Genomic DNA, 16,384 nt, shown 5'->3' with positions numbered 1-16,384 from the left:
CTGCTCTGCTCTTAGGAGACCCCCCCTGCAGTGCTGTGTCCATTTCTGGCGTCTCCAATATAAGAAGGACACAGACCCCCCCCTGCAGTGCTGTGTCCAGTTCTGGCGTCTCCAATATAAGAAGGACATGGAGCTGTTGGAACAAGGCCAGAGGAGGCCATGGAGATGATCCCAGGTCTGGAGCAGCTCTGCTCTGGAGACAGGCTGGGAGAGTTGGGGTGTTCAGCCTGGAGAAGAGAAGGCTCCAGGGAGACCTGAGAGCACCTTCCAGTGCCTGAAGGGGCTCCAGGAAAGCTGGGGAGGGACTTGGGATAAGGGCAGGGAGGGATGGGATGAGAAGAAATTGATCAAAACTGGAAGAGGGGAGATTTAGGTTAGACATTAGGAAGAAATTATTTAGTGTGAATGTGGTGAGACAGTGGAACAGATTGCCAGGGAGGTGGTGGCTACCCCATCCTGGAAAGTGTTGAAGGGCAGGTTGGATGGGGCTTGGAGCAACCTGGGCTGGTGGGAGGTGTCCCTGCCCATGCAGGGGGGTTGGAACTAGAAGATCTTCAAGATCCTTTCCAACCCAAACCAGTCTGTGATTCTATGATTTTATGAATATAAAGTAATCTAAGGTGCCCTATGGGGTGTGACATGAATCCCAACCCTCTTAACCAAGTGGAGACCCCAAATCCCCACCCCTCTATCCAGCACCTGGGGTGTCCCTTTTCCCAGAACCAGGCTCGTTCCTGCAGGTGGGTTAATCTCTTCTGTGCTAAATTATTAACTGGCTCAGCACACACAGTGTATGTTGAGCCAAGCTGGGTAAGAGCCTTCCCACAGGCTTTTAAAGCATTTTGGTGGCTACTGCAGCACCCTCCATCATTCCAGATGCAGTGGCCGAAATGTATGAGCTGGTGCCTTCTTGGTGGGGTGAGTTTGGTGCACTGAGCAGGCAGGACAAGCCACGGGGCCACCTCAGCTCCTCAGGGCTGCTGTGTGCAGAAATGGCCTCGGTCAAGTGTGCACTAGCTCTCTGTAACCACAAGAGTGTGCCTGCACCACAGTTTTGGGAAAACGTTACCATTTTGCTATTGCAACCTCTCCTCCTCACCTTCAAGGAAAGGGGAGTGGCTCTGCCCTCCTACCCACACGGGATCCCCTGAAACAACACTGTCCTCTCTGGAAGCCACCCTGCTCCTCCCAGCACCCAACCATTACTGCTCCCATCCTCCACCTGATCTGCCCCCAGCAAAACTGGGTTTTGCCTGTACCACTAAAATGAGATGTAGGTGTCCTTGGAGAGTCTTGGTCCTCCTTTCATCCAAGGATCAGCCATAACCATGATCCTCTGCTGGCTTGGAGAGAAGAACCTAGACTTTGGAGCAGGCTTGTGTCTGGGTACAGGTTTTCTGTCCCAAGGACATTTTTATTTCCAGGCATACAACACTGGACATCAGTAATATTCCTTTAAGCTGTAAACTCTGGAGATGAGTCTAGAAGAACCTAGACTTTGGAGCAGGCTTGTGTTATGTGTCTGGGTACAGGTTTTCTGTCCCAAGGTCATTTTTATTTCCAGGCATACAACACTGGATATCAGTAATATTCCTTTAAGCTGTAAATTCTGGAGATGAGTCCCTGTGTCTGCAGGGTTGGGTTCTTCTCACCAGTCATTCAGCACCTAACTGCTAAGTTCAACTGAGCTGGTTGCTCAGGTTCTTTATTATAAACAGGCATTTCTAGGGCAAGACCCATCTGAAAGGCTTCAGTCAGTGGCTGTAGAGTGACCATGGACTGTAGGATGAAAAAATGAGTTTCAGCTCACATAAAGGCAGCCAAGGGTGTCTAGTGCAGCTGTAGCTGTCACTGCTGGTAGACATTGTGTTTGGTCAGCAAATCTCACCTCCACTGTCTGGATATCATAGGTGTTTGTGCAACACTCTGGGGTAAGGTATCACCTGGGGGATTATTTTAGGGGAAGCCAAACTGATTTGGAAATTCACTCTTGCTGTTTGAGACCTGCTTTCCACACAGGACTGTTCTCATCCATATGTCACTCAATTATCTGGGAATGACTGCCCTGAGCATAGCTCGATCTCAGATCATTTGAGTATCCACTCTGCCCCTACTCTGCTTGGCCAGTGTCCTCTGGATCAGCCTGTGTCAGTTATTGCCAGAAGAAAGGAGGTGGTGGAGCAGTGGCTGCAGGGCTCTGCCTTCTGCACAGATGGGCAGCCTCCTGCAGCCAACACCAGCTGCAAAGCCCAACGCAGAGGCAAGAGGGTTGGGTTTTTTCTGTCTGCAGGGGCTTCAGAGTTCACCTCTGTGCCTTTAAATCCACAGGGATGTATGCACCAGACCAACAAAAGTGATTGCTGACCTGCACAGGGTTGAGAGTTCTCACAACCCCCAGCTCCACATAGTGGGCTCGCACCGAGGAGCTGAGCTCTGACTCGGAGCTGAACACTCCCACCTCCATGGATATTTGGATGGAGCTGTTTGGGAGCCACTGCAGAAATCAAGCCAAGCTGCCAAGTCTTGGGCTTGGTGCAAAGCCGAGTTCCCTCAAAGCAGAGGTGATGGAAAAGATGGATCCAGGCTGGCAGTAGCTCCCTGTCATCTCCCATTTGCGAATGAAGACCAAACTCTGCCGGCAGCTGCCATCTGTACCCGCCCACTTGGGCACAGCCACGGCTCTGCATGGCATCCAGGCAAAAGAAGACAGCCAAGATAAGCATTTGGTTCAAAAAATGCTCACAGCCTACCAGGAGCAAAAGAACATATTGCTGTTCTGAAGGCCAGGGTTGCTCTTAGTCCACTGTCTAACCTCTTCAAAGCGGGACGGGTGGCCTGCCCTGTCTGCTCCTTGGTGTTGACACCATCGATTCCATAGGGTGGGAGGACTGAGCATCATATACATGCTGCAAAAACATAAGAGCAGAGAACATTTTGGCAGCTACCTGGCTCTTTCAGCAGCAGTGGTTTCCTGGCTCTCCATCTATGTGGTTTCTCAGATAAGCTCATTTTGAACAGCTTTTGTTGCATGACTTCAGCAGGGTTATTTCTGTGGGCCTTCTGTGGGGGGAGGCTGTTGATGCCCTCTGTGTGCACTTTCACATCTTCTCCCTGAACTTGGGGGTGCAGCAGACTCAGGGAGCATATTCTGACCAGGCTCCCTAGGCAGTTCTGATCTGTCTCAGCAAAGGATGGATTAGGAAAATTACACAAGTCAAATATTGCAACCAAGAAAATAGCCATGGTAATTTTTTTCCATATAAATAAGTATATATAACTTTCAAATGTCTTGAGTTAAACCTTAGAGAAGAGCTTGTGCTGCCAACAACACTGAACTACAGTAACAGTCATACTCAGCAACACAGACTGGAATACAAATGAGGCTGACAAATAACTGAGTGTTTAATGCCTATTAGTTATTCCAATGGTCTTTAAAAGAAAAAAAAAAGAAAAAGTGGATCATACTAGGACACAGATTCTGTTTCCTCTTTCTCTGCCCAGGCTCTTACTTCTTCACTTTTGCTGGGGACTGAATTTTTATTTCTCCAGAAGTATCAATACTGCTACACAGATTTCCTTCCTCAGCAAATAATAGTCATTAGAGTCTATCATTACATATACACAGTTAATTACTTTCCCCATGTTTATCCTTTGGTACTTATCAACACAGAATTTCCCTGGTGTTGACTCCACAGTCATGAAATGTTGGGATCTACTCTCTTCCCTTGACACAAAGTTTCATGTTTGACTACCCCACCGACTTGTGTACCACCAGCAAGCTGTGGCAGCTCAGAAATCCCCTTCTCTTCTGGTCAGCTCCAAATATTCTGAACAGTTTGAGCAGACCTTTAGGTCACCCTGCTTCATAACCTCTCCAGGATGAAAGAGGAGATTTTCTTTCCACCCTTTTTTTTTTTTAAATTAATTCCCTTTAACCTCATGATAATGTCATTTCTTAAAGAATTTATTGCAATACACCTGCTAAAAAGTTTTCTGTAGTGACTGATCTTCCCTGGTCTCCATTATTTCCAGGCATCCTAGAGTAAAATTAGATGAAATGTCCTGTCAATTTGCCTGTTACAGAAACAAGACCTGCTGGTCTGTGGTTTCCAGGGTACCCCTTCTATCACCCAGCATCGTAACCACACTGAAACAGACAGATTCAACCAACACTTGCTTTTTATCTTGTCTCCAGCACTGGCCAAAGTGAACATCGAGGAAAACTACAGGAACAGGATGAGAACAAAGTGTCTTTCCTGTGATACTATCTCAGTCTCCAACAATTTGCCTCTTGGGAACTTCCTGAGCCAGAGATATTTGCAGATAGTTAGAAGCCCTCACCTGATGCTTCTCTCTGGCCTCTTGAACCCACATGAACTGTTGTCATTCACAATTCCACCTTAACTACAGCCTTTTGCCATGCCCCTAGACATACATACACATACATACCCCCCTCTATAATGGAACCAGAACTGAGGTACTCAAGATGGAGTGGGTCATAGATTTATCTCACGATGTAAATGAGGTAAAGTCAAAATCTGGCATCATATTTATCACTTTCCATTCCTCTGATAAACATCACTGCATTTGTAAGATTAATTTATTTAATTACATTTCTGATGCTTATTTTTTTTCTCTTTAGATGATTCAAATTCAGGAAGCTTGACATTTTCTACACTGAATGTTTCAGAGGATGCTGGAAAACATCCAGTACTCATTTTATCACTTTGCTTTTTGGCCAAATTTCAGTGTAGCCTTTTTTTTCTTTCACAAAGAATTAAAAGATCATATAACAGGTTATTTTTTTCATATGTTTTATTGTTCAAATAATTAGTTTAGTTTAGGCTACCTTTGTGTTCTCTTTCCACAGACTTTGCAATGTTTACTAGCAACTGAAGGCATCATGAATATATGTGTGTATTAGCAGATAAATGCAGGAATTACATTCTGAATTCACTGACACAAGCATTCACCCCTACAACATGATTTTGAGAGTTTAATCAAAAACAAAAACTTGTGAGCCCAAACACAACATCTTGCCTTCCTCATTTCAATTGCTAAATACTCACCCGGGCTGCATACGAATGAATTACCCACCCGAAATGATGTGCATCAATTATTTGGCAAAGAAGTCTGAGTAATGAACAAATGTGAGTGAATTGCTGTGTTGGGGAAAAGAAAGCGAGGCATGATTCATTCAATCACCTCCTCGTTAGGGCTGATTCCCCAGGCTCAAATTAGGCAGTAATCAAGGATCCTTCAGCACGGCGGGCTGGGGTGAGCTGGGATGGGCTGTGAGGCTGCAGACACAGGAGCTGAGAGCTGGTGAAGGAGCTGGTGCCTCCTCTGTAGCACTGAAGTGTCCAGCTGGTTCTGCTGCAGACTCTTGGACACCTCCCACGCATCAGGGAACTGCAGCTCCTGAGCTCACTTCAAAACACCCTTACATGTCTCTCTGATTCCATACTCAATATATAGTCAATATATATAATTTTTATATACATATATTCGATATGACAGTTAATCTGTGGCCTAAGGCAGAGCAACTGCTGCTTGCAGCAGGGTTATCACACAGGCACAGGTGAAATGTAACCAGGTGTGGTGTTGGTCCTGCAGCACTTGCACTGGAGACAGAACATGCCCACGAGGGTAGCTCCTGCAAACTCTGATTTCAGCACACCCCAGAGGATAAACCCTGGTGAGGATTTGTATGCAGGAAGCCCTGCTTTCCAGCCTCGGATGGAAAGGGCCACTCTTCGTATCTGTTCATAATTCTTGTCCTTGCAGAGTGGGGCAGAGGGAGGAAAGGTTTTCACTGCCGCTCCCAGGACCTCAGCCTGAACCCTCCTGAACCTCTAGCCAGCCTGGTGGTGAGAGCCAGGCTCAAGCAGACTCCCCCACCCTGCCACCACACTGTGGCCATGCAAAGCTCTCCCCTATGCTCCCCCATTGGATCTAATAAGACTGACAATGGGATTCCCTTTGCAAGTGTGTTATGTTGCAGGACAAAGTATCCCTTGTTCTGTGAGGTCCTGCTGCGATGCCAAGGAGCAAGAAGTGCTGCTGCCATTAAGCACGTCCCTAGACCAGAACAGCCATTTCCTGAAAATAGGAAAACAGTGCCCAGACCAAATCAGATCTAAATCTGTATTCCCAGATTCTGCAGAAGAGGTTTAAGAGTGATCTCTCCCTCTGGAATAAGGCTCAAAGGCCTTTTCCATGCAGAATTACTGGTCGATCAGATTTTGAGGTTTGCATGGAATTTCTGAAAGCCTTGCTGTTGATGAAGGATCCTGACAAACTTGGACACAACATACACACTGAGCGTGACCTCTAACCAACAGTTGCTCTCCATCCAACCGTGCCCTCAGCCCCACCTCCTGCCAACATAACACACAAAGTTCAGCTTCATGGCTTTCTGGCTGCCCTTTGGCCTCACGAGGCACATGTTTCATAGCTCTGATGCTGTGGGGAGAAGCACTGCACTAGCTGTGCTAGATGGTTCCTCTGTCCATGCACAAAACAGAGCTGGTATCCAGAGACCATCCAGGAAGCCAAGGATCAACAAAACATCCTCTGACCTGCAGCTTTTTAGTGAAACACCTCTCCAGTCAGATTTTTGGCTACTTAGACTTCTGATGAAGTTCCAAATCCAATGCACAACATAGTGGGGAGCAGCAGGTGGAGGTTTCCTATGCAAACATGGGGCTAAACAGATTGTTAGCACAGGCCAAAATGAGCTATGTTCTCCTTTTGCCTGTCCCCCTCCCATTTTCAGGGTCTGCCTCTGAAATGCTCCACAGCTTTGGGTTTGGTTGGCAGTGCTCCTGCAGTGCTTAGGCAATGTGGAATACATGTTCAAAACACCTTGGATAATGTAGGAACTACTAACCCCATTTTAAAGGAAGGGAGAAATAAAAGCTGGGAATAGATTGAAACACAAAGTCACATAGTGGAGAAAGAGGTTTCCTCTGTACAAATCCACAGCCATGTTGATGGCTTTACTATGAAATGTAATCTGTTTCTTGCAAAAGCTGTAGCAGTTGGGTTTTTTCAATGTCCAGCTTTCAGATCCAGAATGTGATTGTAATAGTTTTCTCCAGAGTCGTCACAGGGTGTTTGTGAAAGAGCAAAATAAAAGCATTCAGAGTATCAAGGGTCCTGTCATTTTCCTTTCAGGGATGATACAACACCATTGAACGTTCTGCTAACTCTGAATTTTGGTTCTCCTGACCACTAAACAAGGTAAAGGTGAGATTCCCAGGCAACTTTTATTCCAGCTATTCTCCTCCAGCTGCTCCTGATTTCCTGAGTATCAGTGGCAGGTGGTGCAGGAGATACTGCCAAGGCTCACTTGGAGGATATTTTTGAAAGCATTAAAAAAATTCCCTTGACCTATTCTGAGCACTGCAGGCAGCACTTCTCTGTCTCAGATAGGAATGTAGAAACTTGTATTTCCTCCCTAAAAGCAAAATACCACTGCCTATCTCTGGCCCTGCGTGAGCCAACTAGGCCTCAGTGCAGAACAGGCAGTATGAGTTGAATTCTTGCCCTGGGGAAATCAGAGCTGAGTTATTGTTCAGTGGCATCAGGATTTGATTCAGTGTGAACAGGAGAAAAATCAAGAGAAAACTATGAGATCCCAGCCAGCAATATACTTAAACACACATCTAAGCTTAAGGTCATGAATAGTCCCAAATCAAATACAAGCACTGGGTGTACTGCTCTTAAGTGAATAAAAATGGGTTCATGCATGCACAGTAATAAATTTAAAGAAGGATGATGTTTTAAGTTGCCTAATTCCTTGCAGCATTTCGGAGTTTCTGTTTCTAGTTATCTTTAAATATCTCCACCACAATGAAAAGAGAGTGCCAAGATCAGCATTGCAGCAGTGTGGTGTGGAGCCAGTGGGAGTTTCACTTCCCAGGCCAGCCATTCTCCCTCTCTGCTCCCTGAGGGACTCCCTTTGCAGGGGAAATTTGCCCCTGCAGCGTCATGTAAGAGAAGAGAGCAACAGTTTCATACTCCACTTTACCCTGAGACACTGGTTGAACACTCAGTGGAATGTAACATTTAATGGAACTAGATTAGCAGTCACAATATATTTTGCAAGTCCTTTTCTCAGTGCCCTAATGAAGTTGACAGGACGAGTGACATGGCATTAGCTTCACGTTTGACACGTGTCCGTGAGGTAGAACCCACTTTTGACAATAAAAGGTTATTATATGCTGGAATTTTAATAAAAGCAGAGGACTAAAAGACCTCAAGAACCTTCTCTAATCTATTTCCAAGAAGGACTGGGGGGTGATGGTGGATGAGAAGCTCAACATGAACTGGCAACATGCACTGGAGCACAGAAACCACCCGTGTCCCAGGCTGCATCCCCAGCAGCGTGGGCAGCAGGGCCAGGGAGGGGATTCTGCCCCTTTACTTGGCTCTTGTGAGACCCCACTGGAAGTACTATGTCCAGTTGTGGAGCCCTCAACATTAAGAAGGACATGGAGCTGTTGGAGAGTCCAGAGGAGGCCATGAAGACGAGAGGGCTGGAGCAGCTCTGCTCTGGAGACAGGCTGAGAGAGTTGGGGTGTTCAGCCTGGAGAAGAGAAGGCTCCAGGGAGACCTCAGAGAGGCCTTCCAGTACCTGGTGGGGCTCCAGGAAAGCTGGGGAGGGACCTTTTACAAGGGCGGGGAGTGAGAGAACAACGGGGCTCCAGAAAACTGGAAGAGGGGAGACTTAGGTGAGACATGAGGAAGAAATTCTTTGCTGTGAGGGTGGTGAGACCCTGGCCTAGGTTGCCCAGAGAAGCTGTGGCTGCCCCAACCCTGGAAGTGTTGAAGGGCAGTGTGGATGGGGCTTGGAGCAACCTGGGCTGGTGGGGGACGTCCCTGCTCATGCAGGGGGGTTGGAACTAGATGATCTGTAAGGTCCCTTCCAACCCAAACCATTCTACAATTCTATGATATGATATGATATGATATGATATGATATGAGTGACACAGAAGGATTAGCTGTTTGCTTTTTGTTCCTAAAAGCTTTCCATGATAACCTTCAGGAACGTACTGCAAAGCTTCACTGCCTGCACAGTTTATATATTTTTCAAAATTCTCTTATTCAGTACTTCTTGTCCTTTCCACCACAGACATGAAGAAAAGATGATGACATCCCATGTTTGTTCACTGTCCCATAAGCTGAAGAACCCCAACAAACTCACTTCTTCACCATAGGTCCTGTTTTCAAGCCTTCTGCTCATTCCTGTCTGCTACTCTGCACACTTAATTAGCCACCATTGCTGGAGCAAAGCCCAAATCTGGGCTCCAGCTGGTGCTTCCTGACAGCTAAAGGGAGAGACAGGGCTCCTCTTCATTCTCTTTTCCAAAGAGCTCCAGCTGTTCTCCAGGTTGTATTTGTGTAGCTGTTTCTCCCTTCCTAAGACTAGTGTCTTGTCCTCATCTTTATCAAAATCTATTTCTATATTTCTCAAGATCCTTTGCAACTCTGGCCCTGACTTTGAAGTCCATGCTTGCATGGCTTTTCCTCCAAATGTAAAAAATATCCTTTCTAGTCCCTGGAAAATATTGAATGATACACCAGCTCTCACACAATGTCTCTCACTGGAGAACTACTGATTTATTCTCTGAAACCCTTGGCTGCATGAAGCCCTTTTTAACTTAATACATCACATGTTTCCTTAGCTTGTTTATGAGGATGTCCCACCAAAAGTCTAAGTCAGGTCAAGACTTATGACCTGAATGGTTTCTTCTCAATCTCAAAGCACGTTATCCCGGCATGTAAGGAAATCAGACTGGTTTGACATGATTTGTTCATGACAAATCCATGCTGACTGCTGCTAATCTCCTTGTTTTCTCTTCAATGCTTACAAATGGTTTGATTATTTGTTCCAGGATTTGTCAGGAAACTGAAGACAAGCTGATGTGTCTATAATTCCCTCATTCCTCCTTCCAATCCTTTAAAAATAAGTTTCCATTCCCACCTTCTACATCCTCCATAGGTTTTACAGGTACTTACTCCACCAAATGTTTCATACCACAGGGATTCCATCAGCAAAACAACAACCAGCAAAGGACCTTCTAAAAAGATTATCATCCTTCAATGACCAAATGGTATTTTTAACAGTTTTAGGTAGATTTTTACTGGGTTTGTCAAAAGACTGTTGGTTTTGGTCTGTCTCTATTGCACAGCTTGCAGTAAGTTCACTTAAAAAAGACAGTCACGTGATTTTTTTAAGACCTTGTAACTACATTCTCCTTTTTCTTGACAGCTGTTAAACAAACCCAAGCAAAGTGGTCAAAATGAGTCTAAAACTACTGGTGGGTGTTATTGCAAGAAAGCATGCCTGAATTTCCTGCCAGTGTGCTCCTTGCACACCAGAAAGTGGGAGGGGTCAGAGCGTGTGGGTGAGCAGTTCATGCCAGAGCATCAACATGTTGGCTTGCTCAAGTGAAAATACCTCCTTGTGCAACCCTGAGAGCACCAAACAATGATGGAAAGAACAACCAGCTGGATGAGAAAGCCAAAAGCATATATTTCTCACAACACTTTCCCTCCTGTGCCAGGGACTGTTCTCATTGGAGTTGGGTCTCCACACACCAGCTGAGATCTTAGCTACCAACTTCAGCTTTGCAGCCGTACACTGAGCTTTCCCATCCATCCCATTTGCAGCTTCCCCCTGAACCCTTCCTTCTTGGCTCCTTTTCCATAAAGGCTTGGGAAGAGATGAGCTGTCTCTGACTGTTGGCAGTGCTTCATTTTAAATTAATCATTCCCCATTAGCTTCACAGGCCAGATGCCAGGCATAATGCAATCAATCCTTTTCTGTGAAATCATCTCTACACTTAAATACATGTTCACTGGGTTTCTAAGGACACCTCAAGCCTGGGTTCAACAGAAAGATCAGGGAAATTCCCTCTGCTCTTTCCACTGTTTCTTCAATACCAGTGAGGAATTGCTGTGTCTCCACGAGACAGGGAGAAGGGAGAGGAGTCTAGGCAGCATAGCAAAGACAGAAGAACACTCTTCCTGAAAACCTCAAGAGCTCCTTATCAGAAGGAGCATTCCTGAATGAGGTTACCAACACACTTTCCTCTCCTCCTGCTGAGCCATTAATTCATCCAGCCATTGAGAGCAGGCACAAGCAGGAGAAGCCAGCTTTAGTTATCAAGGAGTCCCATGGTTTCACCTACAGAAGGCAAAAAAATATAAAAGGTAAGACCAAGAAATGGAATAGATATTGTGGTTGACTCATCCTTCACAGATACCTGTTTGTTTTTTTCCCAACCTGTCAAAGCCCTGTCATTTCACACTTGGTTGCCACGTAGCTCCAAAGGTGGAGATGGCAATTCTGCTGCTGTACTGACCCTCACACTACAAGTCCTTGTCCCGCACGGAGACAAATGTTACCCTTCTCCCAGGGACTGCTGTCAGGGGAGATGCAGGCAGTGACTTTTCTACCTTCCCCAGGTAAAGTGAACTCGGTTTATGGCACGGGGTCAGGGCTGTGGGAATTGCAGAGGCTGGAGTGCTGTACAACACTACCCCCTTGTGATTTCTCTTGTTACAACACTTGCTAAACCGCAGATTTTCCAGGCTGACCATTTTACACGGAAGATTCCCTCTCTGAGCACGAATCCCACCATCAGACAGCCGGTTTCCTCCGTGGGAACCGAACACCACTATTTCATACATATACATTTTGTTTTTGCTGAATTCCTCCTCTCTTGTGCTTATAACCTTGTATCACTTTTATACAACTCTGTATTTGCTGCTTCAGGAACTTGGACAGATTTTGGACTTCCAGCCTCTGTCAGCCCATGGCAGATTTCCTCTCCAAATGAAGGGTTCAGTGCATAAATTTCAGATCTCCATGTACATCTTTGCCATCATCTCCTATTTATCTGAGCAGCAGAGGACCACAGCCAAGCTGCTTAAGTTGAACAGCAGCATGTTATCCCATTCAGTTCATGGCTGGGCTCTCAGGATCTCACAGCTCAACTAGAGTGGTCAGTGCAGCTCCTATCCCAACATGGGTGCACAAGTGCAGCTCCCAAAGTTCCAAAGCTGTGGATATTTAGCAGTCACTTCAGCTGGCTACACCAACCTGCACATCTGGACATTTGCTCACACCCTCTCTTTATCCTTAAAGCACAGCAAAAAAGACAAGGAATTTCGCACAGGGACCCCTGCTCTCCATCATGAGGCACAGGGATGCTCCTACACCAGCTGCCAAGGAACAGCAAAGTTGGAGGCTGCTCCAGAAGGGAAGGGGAGACAGGGATGGCACATGACAGCAAGGTGGGCTGGGTGGAAAAGGTGAGGACAGCAGAGTGGCCCCACCAACAAAGGTCCAATAGTACCTGAGCAAAGCAAGCAGAGACACTTTGGTGAAAGTGACCAGGGTCACTTCACAGGAAAGCTTCACAGGAAAGACATGGAGCTGTTGGAAAGGGTCCTGAGAAGCACCACATAGATGATCCAAGGGCTGGAGCAGCTCTGCTCTGGAGACAGGCTGAGAGAGTTGGGGTGTTCAGCCTGGAGAAGAGAAGGCTCTGGGGGGACCTTAGAGCACCTTCCAGTGCCTGAAGGGGCTCCAGAAAAGCTGGGGAGGGGCTTTAAACCAGAGAGGGCAGTGATAGGACAAGGGGTAATGGTTTTAAATTGAAAGAAGGGAGATTTAGGTTAGACATCAGGAAAAAATTCTTCACCATGAGGGCAGTAAGGCACTGGAAGAGGTTGCTCAGAGAAGTTGTGGCTGCTCCATCCCTGGCAGTGTTGAAGGGCAGGTTGGATGGGGCTTGGAGCAACCTGGGCTGGTGGGAGGTGTCCCTGCCCATGCAGGGGGGTTGGAACTAGATGATCTTAAAGGTCCCTTCCAACCCAAACCATTTTATGATTCAATAGGGCAAGTGCAAGGTGGAATAGGCATGGTGGTGCTCATCAGCCATCAACTGCACTGCCCCAAAGATGTCCACAAGCCCAAATGGTCCAAGCCCCAGGAAGGGGAAAGTCCTCAGGGCCATCACACTGACAAGAGCCATTAAAACTTATAATTTGCCTACCTAAAAAAATCAGATTCCAAACCATCTCATTTATTTTTGACTTGGACAAGTGGAAAGGAAATGGAGACATAATTTTTTATGCTTTGCTGCTGAACTCAGAGCTCAGGTAAGATGGTGACTGTTACATGCTGGGTAATTTTTTATTGGTAGTTATTGTTGGTAGAGGACATTTTGATTGGAAGTAATTCTACTTCTGTGTCAAAGTACTTCCCCATTTTTTTGAGAAATAAAGAGAATAAAATAATTCTTCTTTAAGCATTGACCTGCTCCTATGGTTTATTGCCCAGATTAAGTAAAACTCAATGTTCTGTCTCCAACATCCTCCTTCCTGGTGCAGCTGGGATGTTACCTTTATTATGACAGGGAACACAGCATGTCCATTTTCACCAAGGTTTATTTGAGTTCAGATCTAATGTGCTAAATCCATGTGTGCCTTCAATCCTTAAGAGAAAATAAATCCTTAAGAGAAAATAAAAAGAGGAACATCCACCAACAGCTCCTTTTCTTTTCATAGATAACAGAACTACACAGGAGGAGCTTCCTAAGTGTGGGCTGTTTTCTTAGCAAATAAATTAGCCACAGAAACCCCCAAGGTGACAGAGCTACTTAACAAGGAACTAGAAACAATGAGGCTTGTGTTCAAGCCACATCCCTACTTCAGGAGGTGTGGTTTGCCAGGGCATGAGGGTGCTGAGGGCTGCTGGAGGTTCAAAAAGCAGCCAGGGGAATTCTAAGGAATGAAACGCACCTAAAGCTATTAAGAAAAAGGTGCCATTTCTGGTTCAGAACATCCATTTAAAAAGCAGCTGTGGAAGAATAAAGACAAGAAATAAGACAACTAAGAGGCACAGTAGGCACTCTAGGAACATCTCAGCAGTGGCCACAGGACAGCTTCCTTCTAACTTCAGAGTGACAGTGGGGATATCCTTCTAAGAGGAGCTCAGTCCACTAAAATCCCTTTGGTTCATGGAATGGTGGCACCTCCAGAACACAACTCACCTGACCTGCTTTAGAAATCTACTTCAGGATGAGCTGAATTTCACCAGAGGAGCAGCTTTTCCTCTCCATTGACACTAAGGGGAACCAAAGGCAGCAGCTCAGAGGTGTCTCCCACATCCACCTTAGGTCAGACATATCCTACCTATGGACAATGAACAGTTAAGATCAACACCAGAACTAGGACCCTCTCTGAGTTTGGAAGTGGTTCAACAGCTGTTGGAAGTGGAACACAGAATGCTCTCAGTGTATTGGAGAGCACACAAGAGAGGCTTTTTTTTTCCCCCCACAGTACTGCAACCTCACTGCAGGTTCTTAGGATAAGTCAGACCATTTTCATCCTCTCTTAACAAAGTTTGCTGGTGCTGGATCATCCTCTTAACACAAGTATCACCCTAACATGTGGCCTAGACACTCTCAGTCACACCATGGCAAAGCACAAATGACAACAGAATTTGGACCATCCCTACACTGACTAAACATCTGTTCTTTTTGTTTAAATTATCTGAAGAGAGTGAACTTCACAGCACTGCCAGTGTGGCAGAGCAGATCAGCTCCAGCTCAGGCCCACAGATTGTCCTTTGGTGCCTGAAAACAAACACCAAAAATAAAACAACATTAAACCTTTGAACAAAAAAAAAAGGATGTATGTGAACACCTTCACAGAGCAGACAGAAGTGCCTAAAACCTGATCTTCAGAGCAGCAGGAGGACACACCAGGCCAGTGTAAATAGAATTAATATGAATTTATCTTTCTGAACAGAGTCTTGGAAAAGAAACAAACCCAAATGGATAGTGAGGCCCATGTAATACTCAAAATTAAAATATCATAGAATCACAGAAAGTTTTTGGGTTGGAAGGAACTTTAAAGATCATCTAGATCCAACCCCCTTGCATGGGCAGGGACACCTCCCTTTTCCATCATTAATGACTTTGAGTAAATGCCTTATAATTCACTCCCTTTCAAATAGGTATTTGAGTCTTCTCCTACTTCACTTCAGAACTCAGTGATTCATAAACGGAAGCCTGTAACCCACAGATCATCTTGCTTCCTAATTAAAGAACCCTGTTAGGACATGTAGAATAGTTGCTGGATTTTCTTTTAAGTCCAGACCTGTCACTTCCTTGAAAAATAACTGTAGCAAATGAAAATGAGCAAGTCTTCCACCAGCCCTGCAAAGCTTTCATGTGGGACAAGGAAGAGCCCACTGTTCCTCTGCATTTTGAGGGGCTCTGTGTGTGTGTGTGAATACACACTCACATCTCAAGGACTCACTTGGTGCTGTGATCTGAATGATCTGAAACCAGGGATTTCATGCAGAACAGCAGGGGGGATCACTTAAGGTTACTTAGTCCAGCTTTGCTGAGTTTCACAGAACCACAGAATGGTGGGGGTTGGAAGGAACCTCTGGAGAACATCTAGTCCAAGCCTCTTGGTCCATCTACAGTAAGTTGCACAGGATGGTGTTCAGGCAGGTTTTGAGTGTCTCCACAACCTCCTTGGGCAGCCTATTCTGTACTCTTGTTACCCTCAGAGTACAGAAGTTTTTCCCTTACATTTAGGTTGAACCTCTTGTGTTTCAGCTTGTGACCACTGCACCCTGTCACTGGACACTGAGAAGAGTCTGGCTCCACCCTCCTGACACCCCTGCAGACACTTATCACCACTGACAAGACCCCACCTCAGCCTCCTTTTCAGCTGAGCAGCCCCAGCTCTCTCAGCCTTTGCTCACAGGCAGATGCTCCAGTCCCTTCATCACCTGAGTGTCCCTGTGCTGGACTCTCTCCAGTAGTCCCTTGTCCTTCTTGAACTGGGGAGCCTAGATTTGGATGCAACACTCCAGTTTCCCCTGCCATCAATCCCACACAGCAGTCCCAGGCCTGCCTTTCCCTATCCAGATGAGGAAGGCCACCCTTCACGCTGCTTTGGCAAGGAAGAGCAGCCCCTCCTGAGCTTTGCTCTGCATCCCAGAGCCACCAAGACACCGCTGGGCCTGTCCCTACACCCATCACAGCTGGCAGCGCCCCCGGGCACCATCAGGTTTGGGGGCTTATCAAACCAAACAAAGCGCGGACGCTGCAGCGAGCACCTCCCGGGGTGCCATAGGTTGGAGAGGAACGCTGCCGAGAGGATTCACAGGCGAAGGGGTTCACAGGCGAAGGGGTTCACAGGCCAAGGGACACCGGCCTAGGCCCGAAGGCCCAGCCTGACCCCAGCGCCGGCCCCACCGGGGCAGCCCGCGCCCCGAGCAGTGCCGTGAGGGGGCTCCCCGAGCCCCGCGGGGCGGCAGGACGATGCTGCGGGGCTGTCAGG

The 16,384-nt window shown here is 46.5% G+C and overlaps 1 protein-coding gene across 1 annotated transcript in view; it reads left to right on the top strand.

The window, feature by feature from the left end:
* Nucleotides 1-16,384, top strand: part of NAA30 (N(alpha)-acetyltransferase 30, NatC catalytic subunit) — a 55,237-nt gene that overhangs the window by 19,021 nt on the left and 19,832 nt on the right. The window lies entirely within an intron of this gene.

This window comes from Chaetura pelagica, unplaced genomic scaffold (genome assembly GCF_000747805.2).
Source record: "Chaetura pelagica isolate M959 unplaced genomic scaffold, ChaPel_1.0 scaffold274, whole genome shotgun sequence".
Lineage (NCBI taxonomy): Eukaryota > Metazoa > Chordata > Aves > Apodiformes > Apodidae > Chaetura > Chaetura pelagica.
The sequence above is the reverse complement of the archived record's forward strand: the minus strand, read 5'-3'. Positions and strand labels throughout refer to the sequence as shown.